The 26,020-nt window shown below is 42.5% G+C and overlaps 1 protein-coding gene across 3 annotated transcripts in view; it reads left to right on the top strand.

The window, feature by feature from the left end:
- Positions 1 to 15,028: 15,028 nt before the first annotated feature.
- PRICKLE1 (prickle planar cell polarity protein 1) overlaps positions 15,029 to 26,020 on the top strand; it is a 109,772-nt gene continuing 98,780 nt past the window's right edge. For 2 of the 3 annotated variants that reach the window (XM_081821505.1, XM_081821499.1), the window contains exon 1: positions 15,029 to 15,600. The gene's annotated coding sequence lies outside the window, so the exon portion shown is untranslated. Of the gene's footprint in view, positions 15,601 to 18,831; positions 19,115 to 26,020 lie in introns of all 3 variants that reach the window. The other variant, XM_081821502.1, reaches the window with a different exon arrangement.

The following is a 26,020-nucleotide window of genomic DNA, read 5'->3' as shown; positions in this document are numbered from 1 at the left end:
CTGTGCAGCTTAAAATATTACCAATGTATTTATTGTGTGGTTACTTTTTTAATCTAAAAATCAAGGGTGCTTTTAGTAAAAAGTGAAAGGAAAATTTGGCCATTATCTAGGTGAGCTGATACGTATAGATAATCTTTATTGCATAAGCAATAGGAGATAACTCGGCAATAATCTGGTAATTTAGGCTATGTACATAACTGAATGGTAAGATTTATTTATTCAATGGAAGTATTTTAGGTGCCAGACTTGGTGCTAAATCCTTGAAAAGACTCAGCTGTCCCTCAGAGAACATGAATTCTAGGGAGACAGACAATAAATAGGAATTAAGTTTAAAAGGTAATGAAAGTAGTCACAAGTGCCAGGAAGGAAACACAGAGCAATATAATAAGCAGATGCTCCTCTCCAGGGAAGCAATATTTCAGCAAAGATCTGAAATGAGACTGAAACATTGTACTCTTAGAGCTAGATGTGCATTTGGGTCTCCACATGGATTAAATTAATAACTACAGTATAAAAGGGGAAAGAATGCATTTTGGAGCTAGGAGCACAGAATCTGGGCTTTGGCCACTTTGGGCAAGTTACTTCTCATTTCTGGGCATCTGCTTCCTCCTCAGCAATTTGGCCATAATAATATCCACTTACCTGAGCCACTGATGGAACCAAGGAGGAAAATATAAGAATGGTCAGATCTGTTGCTATATTAACTCATTTATATCACCCAGCAACCCCAGAATGTAGGTACCATTATTATCTCCATTTTACAGATGAGGAAACAGAGAACATAAATTAGAACTGAGGTTTAAATGAGGGCAATCTGACTGCAGATCCCATGCTTTTTAAATACTACATAATGCTGCCCCCCGTATTCATGCCTAGCAAACAGTCAGGGCTCAGTTAGTCTTCTTCCCTTCACTTTGAACTAATACAGTTTTAGAAAACAGACATCCTTTTATAAATTTTATACTAAGAAAATAATGTATGAGAATAAAGAATTAGCTAAAGAATGCTCTTCACTACTAAAGAACATTAAAAAATGTTTAATGTTAAAGTCCAGTAAATGTATCATACAGCCATGAAAATGGTTGTAAAAGCAGATTAAATAGCATGAAGAAATGTTCATTATATATTAACTGAAAAGCAAGTTTCACTTGTCCAGTATGATCAATTTTTGTAATATATGTATGCCCAGGAAAAAAGGGGCCAGAAAATACATTTTCTTTTTTTTTTTTTAAGATTTTATTTATTTGACAGAGAGAGAGCAAGAGCACAAGCAGGGGGAGGCGCAGAGAGAGAGGGAGAAGCAAACTCCCACTGAGCAGGGAGCCCGGCATCATGACCTGAGCCAAAGGCAGATGCTTAACCAACTGAGCCACACAGGCACCCATAGAAAATACATTTTCTTTGTACTTTTCTATATCTTTCAAAGTTTTTATAATGAATATGTTCTTTCAGTACAAAAGAAGCAAAAGAATGGAAGTTATGAAAACACCACTCCTTTTAGAATGGTCTATTCATCTTTGTTTATTCATATATTTTTCCTTGTGGAATAATACTTCTCTTAACAAAGATAAAGCATTCCAACCATACATTGCATTCTCGGAAGTTTAGAGACCAGGGGTGGACAAATATAGACTACACTGGCATTTGTACTGCCTCCCAGTTTGGCTGCAATAGGACCCCTTGTCTCGAAAGCCCTTCTCCAAGTTCATTGCTTTCCCCACAAAGGATCTTACCCTTCTCTCTTGGAGGCAACACAAGGGGCAGTAGGAATGTGAGTTTCTCTGATGGAGAGGAGAAGCATCTGGTTCCTTGCCACTTAAAACAATTAAAACCCTGATCTTTAATGTGGAACAGAGCTAAAGGATGGGTTGTTGGAATTAGGCATGTTAATTTAATGACCATCCTAGCACGGTGAGGAAATCGGACCTCATTTTATCTGAATTTAACTGGAAATCTCATCAGCATTCTTCTGGCTGCAACTACAAATGTACCTTTATGCTTCAAGAGCCCTGTAGCACGCTAACCTATAAAACAGATAAATTAGAGGAAGCTAAGATGCTTTGCTTTACAAAAAGATTCACCTCAGGGCTTTTTTAATAGATGGACCCCTATGAACAGCTGTTTATTTGTATACAGGTTATTAACTATTTGGCTGAAAGATGCGCCGAGGCCAGGGTGGGTTCAAGAGGCAGTGCCACTGTGAACTAGGGATCAATTAAACGTGGAAACAGAGCTTTCCGGTGGAGAATCCCACCCTCTTTTTCCTGCCTTGTGTGTGGGAAGGAACTGCTAGAGAGCCAAGAGAAGACAGAGCTGATTAGCAAGAAAGTAATTTTAGTGTAGTTCCGAGAAAGCTACAAGGGGTTTGCATGTAGTGGGGGAGGAGGAGAGGAAGGGCAGGAGGGCCCGCCCACCAAGCCCTCAGTGGGAGGCCTGTCCCTTAGGCTGTTCCTGGTGGCTGGGGCTTTGTTGCTCCCGGCAGGACTGCGGTGGGAGGAACTGTGAATTACAGATCCCTGTCAATGCCCGGCTCTGCTGGTGAGGCTTTGGAACAAGAGCTCTCGTTTTCCAGATCCAGAACACTCCCTAAGACACGTCTTCAGCCCCAGAAGAAGGGCCCTAAGAAAGATCTGTCCCAGGGGCTCTTTAACCCATACTGTAATTAACAGGTCCCGATTTTTATACAAATCTGTCACTCCATTCAACCATTAAAAGCAAACATGAGATACAGTCAGTTTTTCTTCTCTCATTTCCTCAGAATTCCATGCCAACAGCTTTGTCCTCAACAAACCTGGGTCTCACGGTCTATTATCCCCCCTGGAAAGCAGGTTGGGTTTAGGTTTAACTGCTCAACCGTTGCTTTCTGTTGCACTTAATGAAAAATTTAATTTTTCTGGCAATTATTGATCTGATGTCAGTCCTTCATTCTACAGCCAATGATTTATGGCCAGATTGCATGATGTACATTGATCCAAGGCTTTTAATACTCCTTTACGGTGCTTACTTCCCTACTAGCCTGAGAATCAGAGCTAGCGGGATTTGCTTTCTGATGACCGTAGCACCACTCTCAGGGACACCTACCAGAGTCAATCAAAATCTCCTCTGATTTTAACTTGTACCTGGACTCCTTGGTACCAGCTCCAAATCCAATCCTACTTTGGCCACCAGAACATAAGGATCCTTGTTATGCTGATCGGAGGGCACCACATCTGCATTCCAGGACTGGCCTCTAAAAGCAGTTGAATCTGGTGACCAATTACCATCTAGAAGAACAGCTAACTAGTAATCATGTCAAACCAAACTTGGCTCTTGTCAGAGGCATGTCACATATAAAAGAATAACAGTAAACAATTGTATCCGAAAGAGTTGCCCCATTCAGTTACACAGGATTTCATTGGGGGGCTGAATTATTTTGGAACCAAATCAAGTTGTAGTCCTATTTAAAATTAAACATGATTCAGGAGTTAAACCAAGATTCCCTGAGGGCAGAAATAAATGGGGTTTGGGGTGACCGCTTCCCTCAAAACACTCCAGGCCAGCGTCTTCTTGTTTTGTCTTTTTTTTTTTTTTAATGGAATAGAATTTTAGAAATTCAGCTAAGCATTTCCTTAAATTCTTAAACAGATGCTTAGCTCAGAAATGAGGAACTCCTTTACATTGTCCATAGATTGTTACTGAGTTTACTGTCCATTATTTTACTCAAGAGCCTTTGTGTAGATATCCTTTTTTTTTTTTTTTTAAAGATTTTATTTATTTATTTGACAGAGAGAGACAGCGAGAGAGGGAACACAAGCAGGGGGAGTGGGAGAGGGAGAAGCAGACTTCCCGCCAAGTAGGAAGCCCCATGTGGGGCTCGATCCCAGGACCCTGAGATCATGACCTGAGCCGAAGGCAGACGCTTAACTGACTGAGCCACCCAGGCGCCCCTGTGTAGATATCCTTTTGACAAATCTCTGTAAGAGCTTAAGATTCTCCTCCCTCAAAAAAAAAAAAAAAAAAGCCTTTCTTTTGTGATAAACCTTGATCCTTGAGGGCTTTGCAAATTGTCATCTTTCCTACTTTTTCTTGGCAGCTAGAAAGTAGAGCACCTGGCAGGGAAGACTGGGTGGCTAGGGGAAAGGGTGAGAGAGAGCTGTTTTTATTGTGTACATGTTTTACCTTTTGAATTTTGAAAACTATGCATGTATTATCTATCCAAAAAGTTAACAGAATTTCAGTAAGGTGGCACGATGGCAACTTAGAAGACTCTTTATTCTGCTATTATTCCCTTCCCTGTTTTTGGTGGGAATCGCTAGATTGTTTTGCTTTGTTTGTTTATTTTTATACTATCCTTATTTGGCAAAATTCAAAGTTAGCAATTCTTATTGGAATTAGGCTAGATAAATATGCAAATACATACACACCCACACCCATACACAAAGTCACACACTCCAACCCTAGTACTGAAAGATCTCTGGAAAGCTGTTACCCCATCCCCTGACCTGATGAATGAGAAGGACAGGCCCGAGAAGATTTGTACTGGTCCCAGTTAATGGTGGACCTGGACCCCAGAACCCACAGCCCCATAATTCCCAGTCCCTTGCCCTTTCATTAACATCGAAAATACATTGTAAATCAGCCAAAACTATGACTTGCTGTTTTGTTTTTGTTTTTTTTTTTTTTTGACAGATAGAGACAGAACACAAGCAGGGGGAGTGGGAGTGGGAGAAACAGGCTTCCCACCAAGCAGGGAGCCTGATACAGGGTCGATCCCAGGACCCCGGGATCGTGACCTGAGCCGAAGGCAGTTGCTTAACGACTGAGCCACCCTGGTACCCCTATGACTTGCTTTATAAAAGTACTATTGCCTACCACTTGGAAGAGCCTAATAATTACAAAAGCAAAAGCTATCTCCAAGAACTAATTTTCATCTTTATAGGAAAATGAAATGAGCCCAGATATGTATTTTTTTTCTTCTGCAGTGCTATTTATATTCAGCAACTTGGGTTACTTTGAGGAAAAGGACATTAGTTTCTTCAATTTCTGCTCCGCTGGTTCCTTCTTCCCCATTCCTGTAAGCTAAAATATAAACTCCTTCTCGCAGCACCCAGTGTCCTTCAGGTTCCTACTTTCCAGCCTGGACTGTCAGCTGTCCTCCACACGACTGCCCATTTTCTACTATGCCAAACTACTTCTGGGCCCCTACACATGCCATTTCCTCGCGTGTTTGCTTGCGTCTGCACACACTGCCCCCTCTGAGGGACATCGCTCTTCCACTGAAAGCGCCCCTCCCCGGGAACTCTTGGGGGGAAACTCATTGCCAGTGTTCCTTGGCAACACTCGTCTGGCCACACAGGTGTCATTAGCTGCTCCTTCCTTTGCTCTCCTGCTCCCGCTAACATTTCCAAATAGGCCTCTTTCAGCATTTCCCTCACTGTTGGGTGAATATTTAGGACATTTGTCTCCGTAATAAAACTGTGAGCTCCAAAGCAGGACAACCATCTTGTCCATAGTTGTCTCCCCATTGACTACGTAGCATTGTTCTCAGCATATAGTAGGTGATCAATAAATGTTCTCAGAAGGAAGAAAGGGGAGAGAGGGAGGAAGGGAAGCCAGCATTTGGGGATGCAAACAGAAAAAAGCCATCCTGTATGTTCACCTTTGGATCGTCGTCAAGGAATAGAACATTCCCCCAATGGCTAGTGGGCCCAGAGTTAGGTACTTAAAAAGAAATTTAGAAAACCATGCAACATGGGCCTTGGGTAGGAAAGCAAGTAGTTACACTCTTTGCTGCCTTGTTCTCTTCTATCTAGGCTCATGCCTGGGAGCTACTCTTAGTGGAACATTCCCTTCACCTCACATAAAGGCAGGCATGCATTTATATTAGCCTTTGGTATTGAGCAGAATGTCTTAGACTATACTTACATAATAGTTATGATACACAAAACTGAGAACAGTACTTACAAGTCCATGATTTGTGCCTCTAATTCATTTTACTGGCCAGCCCCTCATCTCTTCACTTTACTGAATGACACTAGTTTCTCCAACTGGGAACAAAAGGAAAAAATAGAAGTCTGATAGCTGAATTCTAATCCCCACCGTGCCATGTGACGGTGAGCACATTTTTTTTTTTCTCTTTCTCCTCAGTTTCATGCTCTATAAAATGAGACGTTTGGACTAACGGCCTCTCCTAGATCTAAAAACTATGATTTTGCATCTCTAGAGTATATTGAGAATGTGGAACTACATGCTTAATAAATATGAGTAATCGACCAATATTGGTTTTGCATTTAGAGAATGCAGGCACTGTCTCATGTACGTAGACCATGAGATGGGATATAAAGCCATATTGGAAATGACCCTGCCCTCAAAGGGTCAACAATCTAATCAGAACATTGACACACACAAAACATGCCAAATATTATACAAGCAGACATGCAAAGTGCCAGATAAGGGGGAGAGATGATAAAAACTTTGACACCACACAGCTGATATGTTAGCAAACCTCACTCACAGCAGACACGGGAGAGGATGAACCACGGACAATAATACGGCTAGCTTCCCCAACTTCTGATGCTCATAAATCACTGAGTCATCTGTGGTTTTCTGTTGGACATTTTAAATCAATTTCAGCATCAAATTTAAACAGGGAAAAGAAAAGAAAATGCAGTCCTCCAGTATGAACTGTCAAGACCTTAATAAAAAATAGTGTCAGTAATAGTAACAATGGCAACAGCTTGCCAAATGCCAGTCACCGAGTCAGCTGATGGGCATTTGCACTAGGAAAAGTCAGGTGACTCAGCTCTGTCTCCAGCAACTTGGGTCCCATGTAGAGCGCTTCCCTGACAGGCTCATCCCCCAACATTGCAGGGAGAGAACAGTATCAGTGTACTTCTGCTGTGACTGTGACCAGAAATTCTTTTCCTTTGGCTGTGTTTTCAGAGTCACCTCTCCATTCTCCTCCTTAAACTTGGCACCCACACAACTTTCCTGATTCTTGCAGCGCATGGATGAGCAAAACCATAAACGTCCAACTGTATTCAGGTCTCTCGCAGGTTCCACTGACTGGACTGCCTGCCTATTCTAACCAATGTAATAAGAGTAAGAGCCATAGCCGCTTCCAGGCAAACTCCAGTTTCAGATTAGACAAGATTTCGTGCAACTTACAAATACAGAAGTTCAAATGCCACGCGGAAGCATGGGCTGGGATCTCACCGTCTTGAGTTGTTCACTTGGAGAAAATGTACTCCTAATTCTTTGATTTCATTTTCAGCTCCTTTCTCTGTGGGGCATTTCTTTTTTTCTTTTCTTCATATTGAATTATTCTGCTTTGGTGGCTGAAATAGTACTTTTTAGCAAGAGTGGGTTGTAACTCTGAAACTCTATAAAAGGATTAAATGAGTTGATTTGCTTGGCACCCTAATTTCCTCTGTTTCTCTATAAGCCTCCTTAAACTTCATTATTACACAATGTAGAAAGCTAAATTAAAAGAGAAATTCCCTGTCAGTTAACTAACCCTGAAAATTAAAATATTACTGTTTGATTATTGGTTTAGTCTCCCATTTGCCTTTTAACCTAATGGAGTTAGTAAACTAATTTCCTTTATACATTTCACTCAATCACATCATGAGTGACACATTATTCTGCTAATGCTTTGAGACAGTAATGTAGAGGGGAGTGTGCCCTAGTCGCAAGGTAAGCATGCTAACATAAAAGGCTAATCTCTGGACCCATGAGTGGCTCTCACTCACCAAAAAACCGCATCTTGGTGCAGGGTGCTAGCCTGGGAGCCAATTCCCAAGGGGATCAGGAATGTGTCTCCAAGTTGCTCCCGCTGTCCTGCCATATGACTCCGGATCCATGTTTCTGGATTTTCAGAGTGGATGAGCACAAGGCAATAGTTTTCTTTGTTTTTTTTTCTGCTCATGAAGTGGCACATAGGCACCATTCCCCAATTTCTCCCTTCCCATCTTAAACCCCAGAAGAAGATGGACTATAAGTTTAGCAATCTCTATTTGAAGGTTGTTCCTTTTGTATACTTATAGTCCATAACCACACGATTGAGCGTATCATTGTTTTCTCCCTTAGGCTTGCTTGAATTTTGCTTTATTTTAATGCCCCACAAATTCTGGACTCCCATACTGGGAGTTGGGGGTTGGGCTGGCGGGGCATGAGTAGGAGTTGAAGAATTATTTAAACTCTGACATCTGGAAACTCCTGCCCCAGACAAAGCATGAGGGAGGGAAAAAGCTAATTCAGACATTGCAGGTCATTCTTGAAGATATTTATGGAACGCCATGTGCTATCTATAGAAAATCTTCAAGCCTACTGCCAAAAGAATAGGCAACAGTCTGAAGCAGGAATTGCTACTTTTTATAAAAAGAAGAGAATATATGGTGAAGACTAAGATCTAGAGTTTGAGAAGCAGAGGATTGATTTTAATCCTCCTTCAGTGATTCAACTAAAAGCTCCAAAGTTCCTTTTAGATGAAAAAGGAGAAAATAAGTCACCATTTAACTCAAAGATATTTCCAGAAAGGTCATTATAAGCCGTCATGTCACCCTCTCTAGGTTTTTATAAGCTGTCAATGTGAATAAATTAGTTGTGAGTGTCTCTACATTGCACAAAGGAGATTTGAAATAAAACAGGGTTAAAAGCTGTGAGCAAAAAGGACATTTATTTTTCTTCTTTCTTTCTCTAAACTCACAGGTATATAAAACTGATAATGTCTGGTTTGAAATATAAATAAGGAAGACAGAATCAGAGAACCAAAATACACAAACACCAAGCTGTTCTCCAGTCCCAGCTTCTCGATTTTGGTGCTGGAGGTCCAATTCATCTTGTTTCCCAAAGCTGGGCATCTGCTATGGGGCTCCTCCAAGCAGCAGCTATGCCCCCACCATGTGTAGATACCTTTGGATTTCACCCTGCTTTCTAATCTGGCCACTGGGGCTCTGGTCCACACTTGAACTCCAGCTCCCTCTTCCTGGGAGGTTAGACCCTGCCCCTAAACTCTAATTGCCACTTCACCTGGCCCACTGCCTCCGCATCTATGGCTGTCTCTGCAGCCCAAATATCTGTCCCTGAGTTCCTTCAGACTGTGGACACATTAGCCTTGGCTGGATCATCTTAGGGATGCGCTAACCAGCCCTCTCCGCCCCCACCTTCGCCCCCTCTATTGAGGCCCAGTAGTCACTTGTCATTTCATGTATATTGCACCTATTCTATTCCAGTCACTGTGCAAGGCACTGGAGTTACAACATTGGATTAGGCAGGACTCTGCCCTTAAGGAGCAGACTAGTAGAAGAGACAACAGGGGCGACTTGGTGGCTCAGTCAGTTGGGCATCTGACTCTTAATTTCAGCTCAGATCATGATCTCGGGGGTCGTGGGATGAAGCCCCACATGGGGCTCTGCGCTGGGCATGGAGCCTGCTAGGGATTCTCTCTCTCCCTCTCCCTCTGCCTCTCCTCTCTCTCTCAAAAAAAAAAAAAAAAAAAGAGAGAGAGACAACAAATCAAAGATTACAAAGATTGCTGTGATAAAGGAGTGGACCCTAACCCCGCATTCTCCTGTCACTCACTTTTGAAGTGGTCTTCGATTCTTTTTTTTTTTTTTAAGATTTTATTTATTTGACAGAGAGAGACACAGCGAGAGAGGGAACACAAGCAGGGGGAGTGGGAGAGGGAGAAGCAGGCTTCCCACGGAGCAGGGAGCCTGATGTGGGGCTCGATCCCAGGCCCCTGGGATCATGACCTGAGCCGAAGGCAGACTCTTAACGACTGAGCCACTCAGGCGCCCCTGGTCTTCGATTCTTGCACATGTCCTGAGTCAGTTTTCACAAGAGATGATCAGTTTGGCTCAGCTGACTGTTAAAACATATAATTCCTTTTTAAATGAGCAACATAGAATGGTCGAGTATTACCAAGGAATAATCATTTCAAGATCACTACTGGCCAAACTTCCAAAAGTCTGGTGCATATTTATGGAGGCTTGTCTGAAGGACATGCAGATTAGCATTTTATAGAAATACTGTCAACTGTGGAACCTTCTTGAGGTCCCTGAGGCCCACCCTTCAGGACATCTGAGGGCCTCCAGCAAACCTCTAATTTTGGGGTTTGATAGAACCGTGAGGGGTCCACGGAACACAGTTTGTTCTCAGCAGTCTAAAACTTAGCAGAATTTTGCGGAAGAAGACAGGAACTACTCTGTTCTTGAAATGCCCTCTTCTTTTGAATTCTTTCACCTCCCTTTCTCCCTAGCTCCTTCCTGTATCTTTGGCTTCTTCTTAGTCATTTTTGAAGGTTACTTTCTCTTGACATCCAAAACTGAACCCACCATCTTCCCCCACCAAAGCTTATTCATGATGCAGCCTCTGCCCATCTCTCCAGGCTCAGCCAAGCTTCCATCATCACTCTCCCTTGGCACCCCAAGCTGCAGCCAGACTGGACATCTTTCAGTTTCTCAGATTTACCATACTGGCACTCACACCCTCACTTTTACACATGATGTTCCCTCTACCTAAATTGCTTGAACATGGACACACATGCGTAAACATGCATGTACACGCATGCACACACACACACACCTTCCCTTAGGTTAGTTCGCCTTTCAGATGCCTCTTCTTCCAGGAAGACTTCCCTGACCCTACCTCTTCCCCTCCAACTATGTGGCTTGCCCCTGTTGTGTACTACTAGAACACTCTGGACTATGACTTCGCTGTAATTGTTATACACTCTGTGAAATGCCTGTCACGAAGTGGAGTGAATTAAATTTCCCTTTCTGAAAAACGAATTTTCTGAAAAGTGAATTGAGGGATGCTCAAGCCCCAAGAAAAACATTGTTGTGTGCTCTGCAAGGATGTTGTCAAGGATGTTGTGCATCATTTGTCTGAAGCAGCCTTCTTCATGATGACCTGGGGTGGGTGCTTCTTTCTGCTCTTTGATTTAACAATAATTGTGCTTCTCCTGAAAGGATTATTTTATCTTAGAGATGTTTTCAATTGTGTAAGAATTATGTGACCCCTGTTATATTGGCTGCTAGAAACCTAAAAGCTAAATTGTGTCCCATTCTTTATGGAATTAATTTTATGAATTTGTCTCCTTTCTGTTTCTCATTTCATACTTACTTTCAAATTAAAATTTCAAGTTAACTTGCTATATGTAATTGCTGTTTAATTAAAATGGCCTTAAATGTTTTTGGAATAAGGTCAGGTATAACTAATCAAATAAACAATTGACCTGATAAAAGGGTAGAAAGTTGAACAGAGAAAAGTAGCATCTAAATGGTGATACCAGTTAGTATTCTTTAATTTGCAAGTCACTTAAACACCAAAGTTGCTGAAAAGACAACAACAAATATCAGTTTCATCTGAAACATTCTGTGGTAGTTTGTTTTCAGGCAGAGTTTGATCCAGGGGCTCAAAGAAGGTCCATAGGGATAGAGACTTTGTTTGGTTTACTGTTGAATTTCCAGCAAAGAGCTCACTGGTATATAAATGCTAAATAGATATTTGTTGAATTTGTTGCTGTGAAATTCCTAAAAGTTCCTGCAAAATCCCAGGATCTGACCTGGGTCACATGCCCATCCCTGAACCATTCTTTTGATCAGGAGGATCCAGACCTCTAATTTTCCAGGTCTGAGTCACCTGGTCCAGGGATAAGTCACCAAGGAAACCACGGGCACTGACAATGGGGGAAAGTGGTTCCCCAATGAAAATCTGGGGCATTACAAAGGAGAAATAGATGCTAAGCAGACAAAACAACAATATGCATCTCAACAGACCATCAAAAAAGGTGATGCTTATGTCGAATTGTAAAGAATAAGCAGGAATTATCTAATAAAGAGGGCAGTTATCAGTGGGTAACATTCTAGGTATGTTCAAATCACAGAGGCATAAAATAGCTTGATGCTTTCAAAGAACTGCAAATAGTTTAATATGGTTAGGGCAAACAAGGATGGGGACTGGTAGGAAAATAAACTAGAGAGCTAGAGTACAAATACGAGGGACCTTTTAGGCTAATCCAAGGAGGGTGTGCTCAATCTAGAAAGCCCTGGGAAACTATGTAGGATTTCTAGTAGGGGAACATGCCTTACAGCTAAGCCTATGATTAAAGGGTCAAAACTGATTTGCCCTGGAAACACTGGGTGGAGCTGAGTCTTCAGGTCGGGGAAAGGAGTCCCCGTTGTGGGCAAATACAGGGAATAAGGACCAAGCAAAGCCTAGGAAGCAAAAAGACCTGAGAATCAGAGCCTGCCAAAACTGTCAGTTCTTGCTTTTTTAAGGTCCGAGCTACAAAGACTCTACCTCCAAACAAGATTACATCCTGAGGTACTAGGAGGTGACCACTTCAACAGATGAATCTCTGAAGGACACAATTCAGTGCATAAAGCTATTATTTAAAAAAAAAATACATTTATTACCAAGGCTTTAAAACAGAAGTGGACATTCCCTAAGTGAATTTATTTAAGTATGGTACCATATTGGTTTGTAAAGGCAAAGTAACACCAGTAATATAAAAGACCCAGAAACAACCCAATAGTCCACAATGAAACATGCTTTTTTAGATTAAATTTATAATGGTTCTTTTCTAACTTGCAGGATTTTCTTGGAGGCTGGTGTAGAGAAGGGTGGCTGTGGCATTATATAAACTTTCCATGTATTGAGTCTTTCCTGCACACCTAGCATTCAGTCTTCCCCATATCTATCTCTCTGAGGTAGGTATTACTCTCCTCATTTGCAAATGAAGAAACTAAGAATCACCTCAGGATTAACTGCATTATCCTGGGTTACATTTGGTAAGGAGTGGGGCTGAGATTTGAATTCAGGCTTCTCTGACTGCAAATCATCACATGCGCCACCCAAAGTAATGTTATGAGAGTCCTGGTTGAAGACCAAGCATTCACATTTGCATCAGATCCAAAAGATGCTGCCCAGCGCACCGTCCAGAGAGGAAATAAGCCTCTGGAGGGAACAACTATGGATGCCCTACTGTGCCCAATGTGTGTGATGCTCAGTAAACAAAACCTTTGTGAAGTCATCACAGAGTTATAAGTTCTCTGATAACAGAATCATTTTTTAAAAAATATTTTATTTATTTGACAGAGAGAGACACAGTGAGAGAGGGAACACAAGCAGGGAGAGTGGGAGAGGGAGAAGCAGGCTTCCTGACGAGCAGGGAGCCCGATGCGGGGCTCAATACCAGGACCCTGGGACCATGACCTGAGCCCAAGGCAGACGCTTAACGACTGAGCCACTCAGGAGCCCCAAGAATCATTTCTTATCATAAGAAAGTATCATTTTCCCCAATCATCAGGGAGGTCCAAGGGCAGGCTTAATAAACATTCTCTCCATTGAGCTTCTTCACCCCAATTCTGCCTGCTCCAAATGCCTGCTGGTCCACTGAAGAGGACTTTCTCATGAAGACGTTGCTATACAAGTGACGCCATCCTCGATGGCTTCTGTTCCACTGCATCATTCAGTTCGTCGGGAACTGCTTGCATTTGAAGGTCTTGATTGAGACAATAGACAGACACCCACAGATACTAACAAAGAGAGTGGACTCTCTGCCCTTAAACCTACTAATTTTACTACCTTCATGGGTGAAATCAATCACGTTGTCTATCTTCTTGGGCCCTTCTGGAGGTTAGATAGAAGCTAAATAAGTTTATAGCTTAATAGAAGCATTTGTAACCATGGTAAGTTAAACAGACACAACTTAAAAGGCTAACTCCAATAAAATGCTGAGGAGCAAGACAGCCTAGGTTGTTTTCCCTCAGATTCCCATCAGTTACAAACACCACAAGCAGGCAGAGTTATTTCAAAAGCAACAGCTTTGTTTCCTGAGTGATCTGTGCTCAGAGAATCAGAAACCCAGTCTGTGTATCTAGAAGGGAGAGAGTTTCTGTCGTGCAGGAGATGTGAGTCAGACTTGGAATTACAGAGCACAGTGCCAAGGTGAAACATTTCCCTAGATTTGTTCTGTTTCCTCCTCGCTTTGCCTTTAGATGTTATTTCCTTACATCCTCTTTTTCATCAAGTCTATTTTTTGCTGAGTATTACTTTGCTTCACTTCCAATGAAAATGGAAGAGACTCAGTGCTCTGAAAAATTCTGATTGGCCTTTTTGATTTTTTTTAAAGGAATAAAAACGGTTCTTACAACACACCTCCAACACACACACACACACACACACTCATCTTCCTGGAGGATGATACAGTATCCTAGAGGGTTGTGAAAGCGGTCGACAGATCAAGGAAGCTTCAGCTTCGCAGAGACACCTGTCAAGCTGGGGTTAGCAGCTGCTGTCGAGTCTGCCCTCTGCAACCTCGGAGGAAATCGTACCCACACGGTGTGTGACTCCACTGATCTGGAATTGGAAATGGCGAGAGCTTCTAAGCAACACAAATGTCAGGGCAGAACTTCCAAACAGGCCGAGTCCCAGTTCATCCTGGGAGAATGTGCCTGAGAGCCCAACCCTGGGAATCGGGCAGAGAGAAAACCTGGAGAGTCGTTGGCCAATGAAAAACGATCATCGTGGTCAAATTAGTACTCTGAAAACGACTTTAAGTAAGCTATGCTAACTTGGGTCAGGCTCTGGACATTGGGGTGGGCTGAGGTTCTCACGCGCACTCTCCAGACTTTGAGCTTTTCTTGGAGATGCTAGGACCGTCGAGGAGGGGAAGGGAAGGAACTAGACGCTGCATCTTCGGCTTCTTCCTTCCCAGGCGGAGACAGCCTAGCCTGGAGGATTGCACGAGATAGGATCGAGTCCCAGTGGGTCCCCAGCGAGGCGAGGCGCGCCCGAAGGAATCTAAGAGTTTAATTAACTACCCTCTCCCCTAGCACACACACACGAAGTGAAAAGAGACCCAAATAAGCAATCCCCAAACCGTTTGATCAGAGGAAATTGGGTTTGTCTTTTTCCCCCCTTCACCCTTCCTGTCTTTTCAATCCATCAGGATTGTTGGTTAAAAAAAGGGGGAGGGAGCATAAAATCGGGGGCGGGGCAGAGGAGACGACCGAGCTGCACTTGAGAACCTGGGCCGCGCCTGGGTGAACTTCGTCGCGCAGATAACCCGCCCCTCGCTCAGCGCCGGCGGTTGCTCGCCCAGCCGGTCCTGCCCAGCTCGCCGCCCGCCCGCACGCACGCTCTGCCTCCCCGCGCCGCGCACCCGCGCGCCCTCCCGGAGCCGGGCAGCGACCTCTCCTTTCGGGGCCGAGCCGGGGTGCGCGTGGGCGCGCGCGCCGAGCGGCCTGGATCCCGCGGCGGTGTCCGCGCTCCGCGTTTTCGCTCCCGCCGGGCCTCGGAGGCCGAGGGCGGGGTGCGCGGCGGCGCCGCGGCGCGGGGCTTGGGAGTCGGAGCGCACTGCGCCTGCAGCCCGCTGTGAGCGCCGCCTCCCGCGGCCGCCGCCGCCCGACAGCGCGCCCCGGAACATGCCAGCCTCGCGCCGCTTGCGCTGACTTCCCCGAGGGGCGCCGCGGCCGGCACTGCGACTTGCCGGGCTCTCGATGCTCCGCTTGCTGCCTGCCCTCGCCCACCCCTGACGCCGCGGACCTCAGCTCCGCAGACGTGCCGCGGCGCGGAGGACCGTCCAGCCGAGTTCTCTCTCCTTCGCGCGGGGTGAGTGGCAGCCCGGCTCCGGCCGGCTCTGCAGAGGGGCTGCGGCGCGGCAGTGGGGGGCGAGCGCCGCAGGGGAAGGGCCGGGCATCTAGGGTGTCACTGCGGGGGGCCTGTGACACCCAGACTGGGCCGGCAGAGCAGAAACCAAGAGAGAAGGGCAGATTCGATTTGTTGTGGGCTGTGTAGACACTTAAAGATGATACTGGGCTGCAGCACCAAGAGGGCTTCGGATAGGCTGCCCGCATGGCTCCTGTTTGCTGCATCACTACCAACTCTTGCTTGATTCTCTCCTGCGTGGAAACCCGTTCGGTGGCCCCAGAGTTGGGGCGATGAGGGGCGCAGGGAGGCGAGGGTGCGTTGGCATGTGTCCGCCGCTTAGGATCGCCTGTCACCTACTGGCGTCCGGAGGGAGGGTGCTGATTCTCTCCCAACGCTCTGCGGAAAGGGCCCATTGCTTTTTGGCAGGGGTGCATCAGCTCCCCCGCCCTCCTCCCGCCCCGACAAAGGTGTTTTCTGAATGTAGCACGTATGTGGAAGAGAATGGGAGCGTCTTCTTCCCTTTAGGCAGAAAAAGTTGGAGAAACTGGGCATGTTAATAATTAGCAAGACCGGGACTCAGGATGCAGCAGAAAGCTGTTAAATTTTCATTGCCCTCCAAGAAAAACAAACGACATCGCCAGTGACGCTTGGCAGTGCCATATTTTTTTCGGGGACTTTGGGAAAATTGTCCACAGATTGTCTTCTGCAGGCTGAAGAATGAGGTAGGGGTGGGGGAGAATGGCTGGCATCGCACTGAGTTGCGGCTTGCCTAAGGAGGATTCCGAATCACAACCCAAACATATTTGGTTGCTGATTTTAGAAAGAGTATGGGAGGCAGATCTGGGCCGTGAACAAGGTGAAGAGCACACCCTGGGCGGGTAAAGATCGAAAGATCGTGCCTCTCCAGAGGAGTTCAGATGCATTTGTGCTATGAAGAGCAGGCATGTGTCTGTGATTTTTAGGACGGATTTTATGCAGGACAGTTTATACTCAACGAAATTGTATGTGAGCATGCCTCACGGTTGTGTGTACCTCTTCGTTTTAATCAGTACTTCAGAAGGCTGGGCCTGCAGCAGCTGGGTTACATAATTGATGTGGTTCACCAACAGATATTTTTTTAATGTGCTTTCGAAGGAAAGGGCACTTCTCTCTGTCCCTTCGGACAGGCCCAAGGTGTAGGACAGCAAGGGTTGCTGAATGTTTGCCCTGGTCTGGCTCCAGATGTGTGAGCTCAGCTGTTGCCTGTCACTTAGGTGACAACTGGCCTTTTCCCACTAAGCCTTTGCTGTCTCCATTCTCCTCGGTGAAGTGTCAGCATTCAGCCGCCTTCTATTATCAGGAGTGGACTGCAGCCCCTTGGGAGGCGGCAGTCTTATTTGACCATCCTCAACAATATGTGTTTCCAGACTCTAGGAAGGGGGAAAAAATCCCATGACAGCAAGATAGATACATTTTGAATTGAGCACCAACTTAATCCAAAGATTCTGCTTTAATCAAGACAGCTCTGGAAGGATGACGCAATATTTGTCAAGCCTTTTCCTCTGGAACAATATTTACTCCCACCAAGGGATTTTAAACTTAGACAGCAGCCATTTATCTTGCTGTCTGGTGGGGCCCGGTTCAGTTTGCCTCCAATGTGGTCCTAGCCTAGGTGGCTGGGTTTGGCCTGGGACAGGAATCTGTCACTGTAGCCCAGCTGGAGCCTGAAGAAAGCAAAATACAGCACCTGCTGGTACCAGAGGGTTTCTAAATGCCATCAACTGGCGAGTCAGGAAACACAGAAGGAGATATTTTACAAGCCCTACCAGAAATGTTTATACAAAGGATTTAAAGGTTAACAATGCATGTGCACCACATATTAAAACTAAAGGTTCTAGAAATAAATGGACATTACCCACAGTTAAGAGGTAGCACACTTGCTGATGAACTCAAAAATCTGTTTTAATAAGTCATGGCTAACAATAGTGACTCTTTCTTGTGAATAAACCTAGGAAGGGAGGGAGGGGGGAGGGAAGGGAAGGGAGGAAGGGAAGAAAGAGGGGAGGGAGGAGAGGAGGGAAGGAGGGAGGAAGGGGGGAGGAAGGAAGGGGGAAAAACTGGATGGTACACAGAGGGTAGCCATGTTGATGTGAGCAAATAGGTTTGGGAAATTAATTTTTCCATCCTTAATGTGGTTCTTACTGTCGATTTATCACTGAGTGACCCTGTGGGTTTACAGGTTTTCTCAAAAGAAAAGTGATACGTTTTACTAAAATGACAGATTCAATCAGTTCTGCTAGCAATACCAATGAAACTTAAAAAGTTTATCATGTTTTTATAATCAAGTTCCATGGAACCACCATTTGTCTCTATAATAAAGGGGATTGCAATGAGTCAGCTTTGGTCATGCAAATAAAATCTAATATCATCTGGGGAGAAAAAAAAACCCTTATAGGCTTAATAGCTAACTATTAAGTTTAGAGTCAGATGTGGATAAAAGTATGGTTTCTACTAATATCCTCTCCTATGATGACTCTGAAAAGACACAAAAGAAAAGAAAAAAAGTTAAAATTTGAGGCTTACCTAATGAAGGATTTTTTAAAAGTAAGCTGAAATGTGTTTTAAAAAGTGACATTGTAAGATAATTTTTCTAGAAACTTTTGTAATTACTTGAAAGCAAAACACAAGAGTTTGAATATTAGGAGTGACTGTTCAGAGTACTCATGAAATGAAATAAGAATCTTTAAAAATTATTTTCCAGTAATTAAGTAACTCTTTTAATGGCCTATATCTACCGTTTGTGTTTTCCAATATTATGGGGAAATGATTTTTAGGAAAAAATATCATTACCAGTATTCTAGTTGATAGCAGTTAATTTCCTGGTTAAAGTAGTTCATAAAAGGAAATTTTTCCTTTTAAAGAAAGGAAATAATTTAAAAAGGCAAAGTGATTCTCATCTGTGCATAAAAATGTTAAAGATGCCACTGGACCAGGATAGGCTCTGTCTTCTTGGAAAGATAGGTCTCTTTTTTCTCATTTTATGTTAAATAATATCAATTGTTTAACTCTTAGGAGTGTGAGAATATTCAATTTGCTTAAATCCACATGTAATTATTCCCTAATAAAGAGGAGTTAGGAAGTGAATGAATTGCATTTCTTCGTTGGTTGGTTGGTGTTTTAAGGGACCATTACTGCTTTTTCTTCTGGTCACAGAATAAAGCATTTCCATATTGTGCACTAATATCTTTGGAAGGCTGGTGTGAGAGCAAACACGCTGGGAGAAGAAAGTACAGTAATCTGGGTGCCAAGTCCTGCATTGTTGCAGTTCCTCGAAACCTCAGGCAGCATATGGAGCCAGCACTCCAGAACAGAATGCCAGGGACAGAGGTGGCACCAGGAACCACAACAGCACTCCCCCCCCCCCCACCACCACCATTTCTGGACTTCCCCATCTCAGATACACACAAGTGTACCTCCTCAGCACCCCCAGTAACCGGTAAGGGCACCCTGTTGGACAGGCCGTGCTGAACTGAAGTCCGGGAGGCTAACTGCACATGTGCCAGTGAAGGAACCTTTGGAGCAGTGGAGGTCTGGTCTCAGATCGCTTGGGGGATGCAGCTAAGCCTGGCCTGCCCTCGGTCCCCTCTCTCTGGAAGCAGGGATGGTGGGAAGAGACACGCTTTACAGGTTGGAGCAGGCTGATGTCATGACACTTCTGGCATGGAGATACGGCAGAATAATCGGGTCCCTTTCCCGTGTGCCAGAATGACACGATTTTTCCAAGAACCAGTCCAGAGCCAGTGGTCCACTGGTACTATGTCCAGTTACTGAGGGCGGGGCGGGAGATCAAACCTCTCAAAGAAAATGTAGTAATTCTTGTGTCTCTGTTTTGTTCACTTGTTTAGACTGAACTCTAAGTGCATTTTGGTCACTTTTGAAGGGACCTCTCTAGGAACAAGAATGATTGCCCAGCCTGAACTGATTAGAGCTTTCCGCCTTCATTTCCCTAGAAAGAGAGATTTTAAATTTAACATACAAATAAAAATGTCAGCAAAGCAGATGCCAGTGTAAACATGTTAAAACTTAAAGCTGTAAACTAGCAAGCAGCTCTCATTTACCTTTACTTAACTTTTTCCCTCCACCCATAAGATTGGTCCTAAGTGATCCCACTGACCAATTAAACTGCAGTTGCGTTTTTCTCACTGGTAGATTTGGGGTAAACTCTTGGGAGAGACGCCTTTCATTTCTAGTGGATTGCACTTCAGGAAGAAAAAAAAAAAACGTTAAGGCTGTGTTATTTCAGTTGTTCTAGTATTGAAGTCATATACTCCTAAGAGTTTTGTCCCGATTTATAGCACCCACCCTCTTTTGCTTTGTGTATGCTTCTCTGTTTCCTTCTCATCTCATTGGGTCTCTGGAAAGAAAGATTTGTCAATAATACAGTGGAAATACTGCAGTCAGATGCAGACCGGTAAGTAGACTCCTCAGTGCAGTGAGCTCTCACTCAGCTGCCCTTCTTTTATCTGAGGCACAGATCCCACAGCTCGCAATTATGGTCTTTGACTTTGGTAACAATTCTGTTTGAAATGTTTCCAATTACACACAATATTGGCGGCATGTAGCAGCTGCATGCCAAAAAGCATTTCGAAGCATGTTCCAAGAATCAGGCTGTGATTGCTTTTAATTTAAATGAAGGCTATTTGGTTTCCTGTGAAGTTTTTTATAACCACCTCCTTTACCCCCCCCCCCCATTTTTGTTGCCTTTAAAAGAAGTCTGATATAAAGTAGCCACCACTTAACATGATACAAAATTGGCCCTGGTTTTCTAGGATGGCCCTTGGCTTTGAGCAAGCCTAACTGAACTGTTCATTAAAGGAAATTTTAAAGAAACATCGTATACTAGTTTGGATTTCCCAATCCAAAGAATAAGAGGGGGAAAGGTTATCTGATTAAGTGGCTAACTTTTTTTTCAAGCCCCCCCCCACCTCCTTCTTTAGCAATCTATCATTATAATTATCTTTTTCGGTCCCTGGACACTGTCTTTTCTTCAGATTCTTCTATTTTACTTTTATGAGCCCATGATCATGTGTTAAAAACACATTAAAAGGGTAGAGAGAGATCAATAAGAATATTCCTTGAAGGGGTGGGGGGAGACCAGCAAATAATCCACCATTCTGCAGCCACCAAACCCTCCAGATCGGCCCCCTCTGTGGGCTTGAAATTTCTGAACACTGAAACCTTTTAAAAACGGTAGTGGTTTAAATCTTTTAATAGCTACCAGATATACTTGACTTACTAAATCTGAAAATAAGAAAATATACACTCTCAGGACTTGGAGTGAAGGGATTGGTTACAGGACTGGGGGTGTCTGTTTCCAGGCTGGTGTGTTGGCCCATTTGAAACATAACACCTAGAGCTAGAGGGTATCCAGTAACTGAGGTGCTAAGATGGTCCTAATTAAGGTGTTTTCACATAGGCTCTTTCAATCCTGGCAAAAAACATCCTATAGAATATAGTGCTTCTTTGGGTTGAACAGTAGTAGAATGCATGAATGCCAACATCTCTTCTGGCATTTTTGGAAATCTTCCATAGTGTAATAAATAGTGCTGTATAACCCAAATTTGTAAATGCCATGTTTCATGTAGCCCCTGGAGAGACAGCTGAAATTAACCCAGGCTGCTAGGAATCATTGAGATCCGGGAGGTTAGGTTACTGCCTAAATCCAAGGTAACTACCACCAGTGAGTGATAGTGGAGGCCTTTGATCCAATGAAGGAGAAGGTGTGAGGCTAGCCTTAGTATAGCAGTGTCCTGGGAAGAAGTGCCCACCAACTGATGCTTAGACTTCTCCTTTATCCTTGCTGTCCTTCTTAGAGAAAATTTGCTCAGCTCGAGGTAAAATGAGGTTTATGTTGCTTTACCAGCTGAGCACCGAGCCTGCCAGATACATGCCCCACCCAGGCCCTTTGCTATAGTGACAAAACCCACAGTAGCTATGGTTGAAATAGAAGGGCTATTAAAACCCTTTTCTCTATTGGCCAGCTCCTCTGCCCTAGTTAAAATGCTGTCTTCTGGGTGCACGAGCACACGCGCGCGCACATGCGCGCACACGCGCACACAGACGCGCGCACACACGCGCACACAAGTACAAACATATACACACCAGTCTTTCAGTCTAAAAATAGTAAACTGCTTTAAACCATTTACAGTTTCACCAAAAGCATTTGCACTTCTTTTTTTTTCCCCCTTTTATCTCCCTGATAAGCAAATAATATGGTAATCTTCTGGAGACACTCATGACTTGTTAACTGTAATTGATATTTCCAACTATGTTATTTACATGCTTGAATAATCTAAGTTCCTTAGTTAGGATCTGAAAAAGAGCTAGATAGTGTGGCATTTTGTTTTGTTTTAAAACATCACTTCCAAACAATTTAGGGAACTGTTAGATTTTATGTGAGAAGACTGCTTAGTGCTCCAGTGTTGGAATACTTGCTATAATGTGTGTCAAAAAGAGGCGGCATTTTAAATTCTTCTCTGACTGTGTAATTAATAAGTATGTTTGGTGCCTGAAGTGTATGCATGTTACATAATTTTTAGAAAGAGATAAAGTTAGGTCTGAAGTACATTAGAGAATCACAGATGTTTCTTGTAAGAAAATACATATGCTTCAGAGGAATTTTGAACTGCTTTCTGATGCTTAGCTTTGTTCATTGCAAGGATCATATGAATAATTTCATTGAGTTCTTTAGTTCTTATTTACACAAGCCTTGAGAAAGGAGCTGAAGTGATAAATAACTTGCTTCCCTCACCTAGTTCTAAAACGTTTTAGCCTTTTATGTTTTTGTGAATGTGAAGGGAGGGGATAAAATATACAGAGAAGATGTTTGTGTTTAACTTAATCATATAAGTTCTCTTTGTGGGCCTTCTATAAGCTTAAACAGCTTGCCAGGCTAATAGCCAAAAACATGTCCTTAAGTACTGCCAAACGTGTTAAAAGCAGACCAGGCTTTCTTCATATTGAAGTATTAGAAACTTTTTTTTTAACCTTCTGAATTTTAAGGAATAAGCCAGGAAAAAAATCACTCTCTTCTTCTCCCCTTCCTTACCCATGAAAACCAAAATTATGGTTCATTGCAGTGGTGAAATGAGAAACTGATAGGAATAATCATATTTATTTGAGAGTGTTTTAAACTACCTTGACTTGGCTGTTTAAGGAGGAAGCAACGAGGTTACTATGGTATATGATGGGTTTTTTGTTAATTGTATGTTTGTGTTGCCCATAGACACTGGCTTTTTACTTTGGTTCAGTAACTTTTAGCAAGTGTTGGTCAGTTTATCCTTTTTCTTCTTGAGCAGAGCTTCAAGAGTAGACAGTGGTGATGTGGTATAATAGTGCAGAAAAAGTCAGTTTTTCTACAGTCTTTTTCTGAAAATTAGAAAAATGGGACTGCAGTATAGCTGTGTGATTTCAGGTCAGCCTCTCAACCTTTCTGGGCCTCAATTTCCTCATATTTAAGTGAGGGAATTAGTTTAGATCAGTATTATTAACCAAAGGTTTGAATCCTAAACACCTATGGAGCTTTTTCAAAATATAAATACACAGAGATTTTAAGGCAGTGGCTTTTGGGTGTGGTCTTGCACATTTAGCTTGAAAAAGCTTCTTCGGTAATTCGATGCACAGCTGTGCTTAAGAGCCACTAAATTAGATGATCTCTGAGATTTCCTTCTGGTTCTAAAATGTTATGTTTCTAATCCTACGAGTCTGAACTACTTTCCTTTCTCCCTCCTTCCTTCACCTCTATGTTTATTCCTAATGTTGCTGTCAACAATTTATAGATATCATTCTAACCCACTTCCAGGAATATCTGTGTTCCACTCTTGTAAGTAGATGGTAATTAATGTGAGGGAGGGACCATGTTTGTTCACCATTGTGTACCCAATGCCTAACATAGTGCCTGGCACACACAAATGTAGAGAGCCCAAGAAGTCAGGAGACTTCTTGAAAATGTAGTATTATGTTTTCAAATAATATGCTCAGTATGCTTTTTGTCAACCTTTCGGATACCTTTCCAAATTTAAAACAATGGATATAATTGTTCATCTGGAAAACAGCATAATAAATACATTATTTTCCTTACGTTTCCAGACTTTGGGGATACTCCATAGTGTATTGTGTTTTTTTTGGTCCAGATTAACTGCTGATTTCATTACTTTAAATTCAGAAGTACAGAAATAGCAAGTGTTGGTGAGGATGTGGAGAAAAAGAACATTTGTGCACTCTTGGTGGGAGTGTAAGTTGGTATAGCTGCTGGGGAAAACAGAAGGAGGGTCCTAAAAAAATTAAAAACAGACCATATGATCCAGTAATTCCCCTACTGGGTATTTATTTACAAAACGAAAAAGAAAACACAAATTCAAAAAGATGTATGTATGCACTCCTGTGTTTATTGCAGCATTATTTATAATAGCCAAGATATGGAAGCAATCTAAGTGCCCATCGATAGAAGAATGGATAAGGAAGATGTGGTGTGTGTGCGTATGTATATATGATGCATAATATAAATAATGGACTATTGCTGAACCATAGAAAAGGATGAGATTGTGCCACTTATGAAACATGATTGGACCTAGAGGGTATTATGCTAAGCGAAATAAATCAGACTGAGATAGACAAATACCATATGATTTTACTCATATATGGAATCTAAAAAAACGAATGAACAAACAAAAAGCAGAATCAGACCAATAAATAGAACAAACCGATGATTGCAAAAATGGGTGAAGGGGAGTGGGAGATTACAGACTGCCTGTTCTGGAAGGAGTAAGTCGCAGGAATAAAAGGCACAGCCTAGGGAATATAGTCAATGATATTGTAATAGCACTGTATGGTGACAGACGGCAGCTACACTGGTGGGGAGCCCAGCATAGCATGTAGAGGGGTTGAAGTGACTAAGTTGTACACCTGAAACTAATGTAACATTGTGTGTCAGCCATACCAGATTCAAAACACAATTTAATCAATAAATAAACAATAAGGGGGAAAAAATAAACGAAAATAAATTGAGGTACTTCTTCTGAAAAGGTATCTGGAGGTTGGAAAAAAAGCATATTATTTGACAGTGTAATTAACATTCTGTTAGAAAACAGTTTATCTTATGAAAGACATAGTTTTTCCTGCATGGCCTTACGTTTTGGTGCCTGTATGTGTGGAATGAATGAATCAATGCCCAGTTTTCTGTGATCATCTTAATGTGGGTCAGTTTAAGAAATATAACCCAACCATTATCGCCATAAACGTTTCAGAGCTTATCTGACAAATTTACAACTTCATTACAATTTTAAGTCTTATTTTTAAATATTTTTTTTTCTTTTTTTTTTTTTTTAAAAGCAGGGGGAGTGGGAGAGGGAGAAGCAGGCTTCCGCTGAGCAGGGAGCCCGATGCGGGACTTGATCCCAGGACACTGGGATCATGACCTGAGCCGAAGGCAGGCGCTTAACAACTGAGCCACCCAGGCGCCCCATTATTTTTAAATATTTTTAATTACAAAGGTTAAAAATTTTAAATAGATTTTTATCAAGACAGATTTCTTAATAAAGTGTGTCTGATTAAGCCCTTTGTCTTTTTCAACAACAGAAATGCTAATTTGCATTCTTTTGACTAGCGAAGTAAGCTAGCTAATTCAAACTGTTTTTTATGGCCAATAGCTATTTTGATCCTTTTTCAAACATGATTCCATATCATATATTTCATAACATATGAAGTGCTTTAAAACTGTCCAGATCCATACTATACAGAGGTTCATATTCAAAATGTATATATATTTCTTGTTCTAGATAAGATAAATTAGAGTCTCAATAAAATATAAGCACACTCTCAGTTTTTCTCAAATAACTGTGATGCATCTGAAAGTTTTATTATCAAGCATTGATAATAAAATAAGAATAATTGATAATAAATAATAAAAATTGATAATAAATTCTTGGTTGCATAGTTTTATAAAAGTTGATCAAAAGAGTTTATTGTCCATTTTGTTTCTTTGCTTTTTCTTCTTCGGTCTTTGAAAGTTTGGATTATTTCCTATCATTATCCATTATTACCATTACTGTAGAACATAGAGTAAATTAAAAAAACTTAAATCAGTCAATATCACTACTATTTCTGTATAGCATTAAAAAATAAGAAATTTATATTTACCTAGCTTACTTGATTTTTTTGTTGTTACATGTTGCCCTTCTTATGGGTGGATTTGTTCTTTTGTTTTATTTTTAATTAAAAGGGGGACTTTAAAAACTCACCATTCTAAAACCTGGATAACTGTCCAGTTTCCTTTGAACTTTCACTGTATAGGCATGACCAGTAGCAAAATCAGCTACCCTCAGCTCATTTTTTCCTACTGTAT

This window comes from Leptonychotes weddellii, chromosome 5, assembly GCF_054177405.1.
Source record: "Leptonychotes weddellii isolate Sample4059 chromosome 5, ASM5417740v2, whole genome shotgun sequence".
In the NCBI taxonomy this organism is placed as follows: Eukaryota; Metazoa; Chordata; class Mammalia; order Carnivora; family Phocidae; genus Leptonychotes; species Leptonychotes weddellii.
This window is presented reverse-complemented; position numbering and strand designations above follow the sequence as displayed.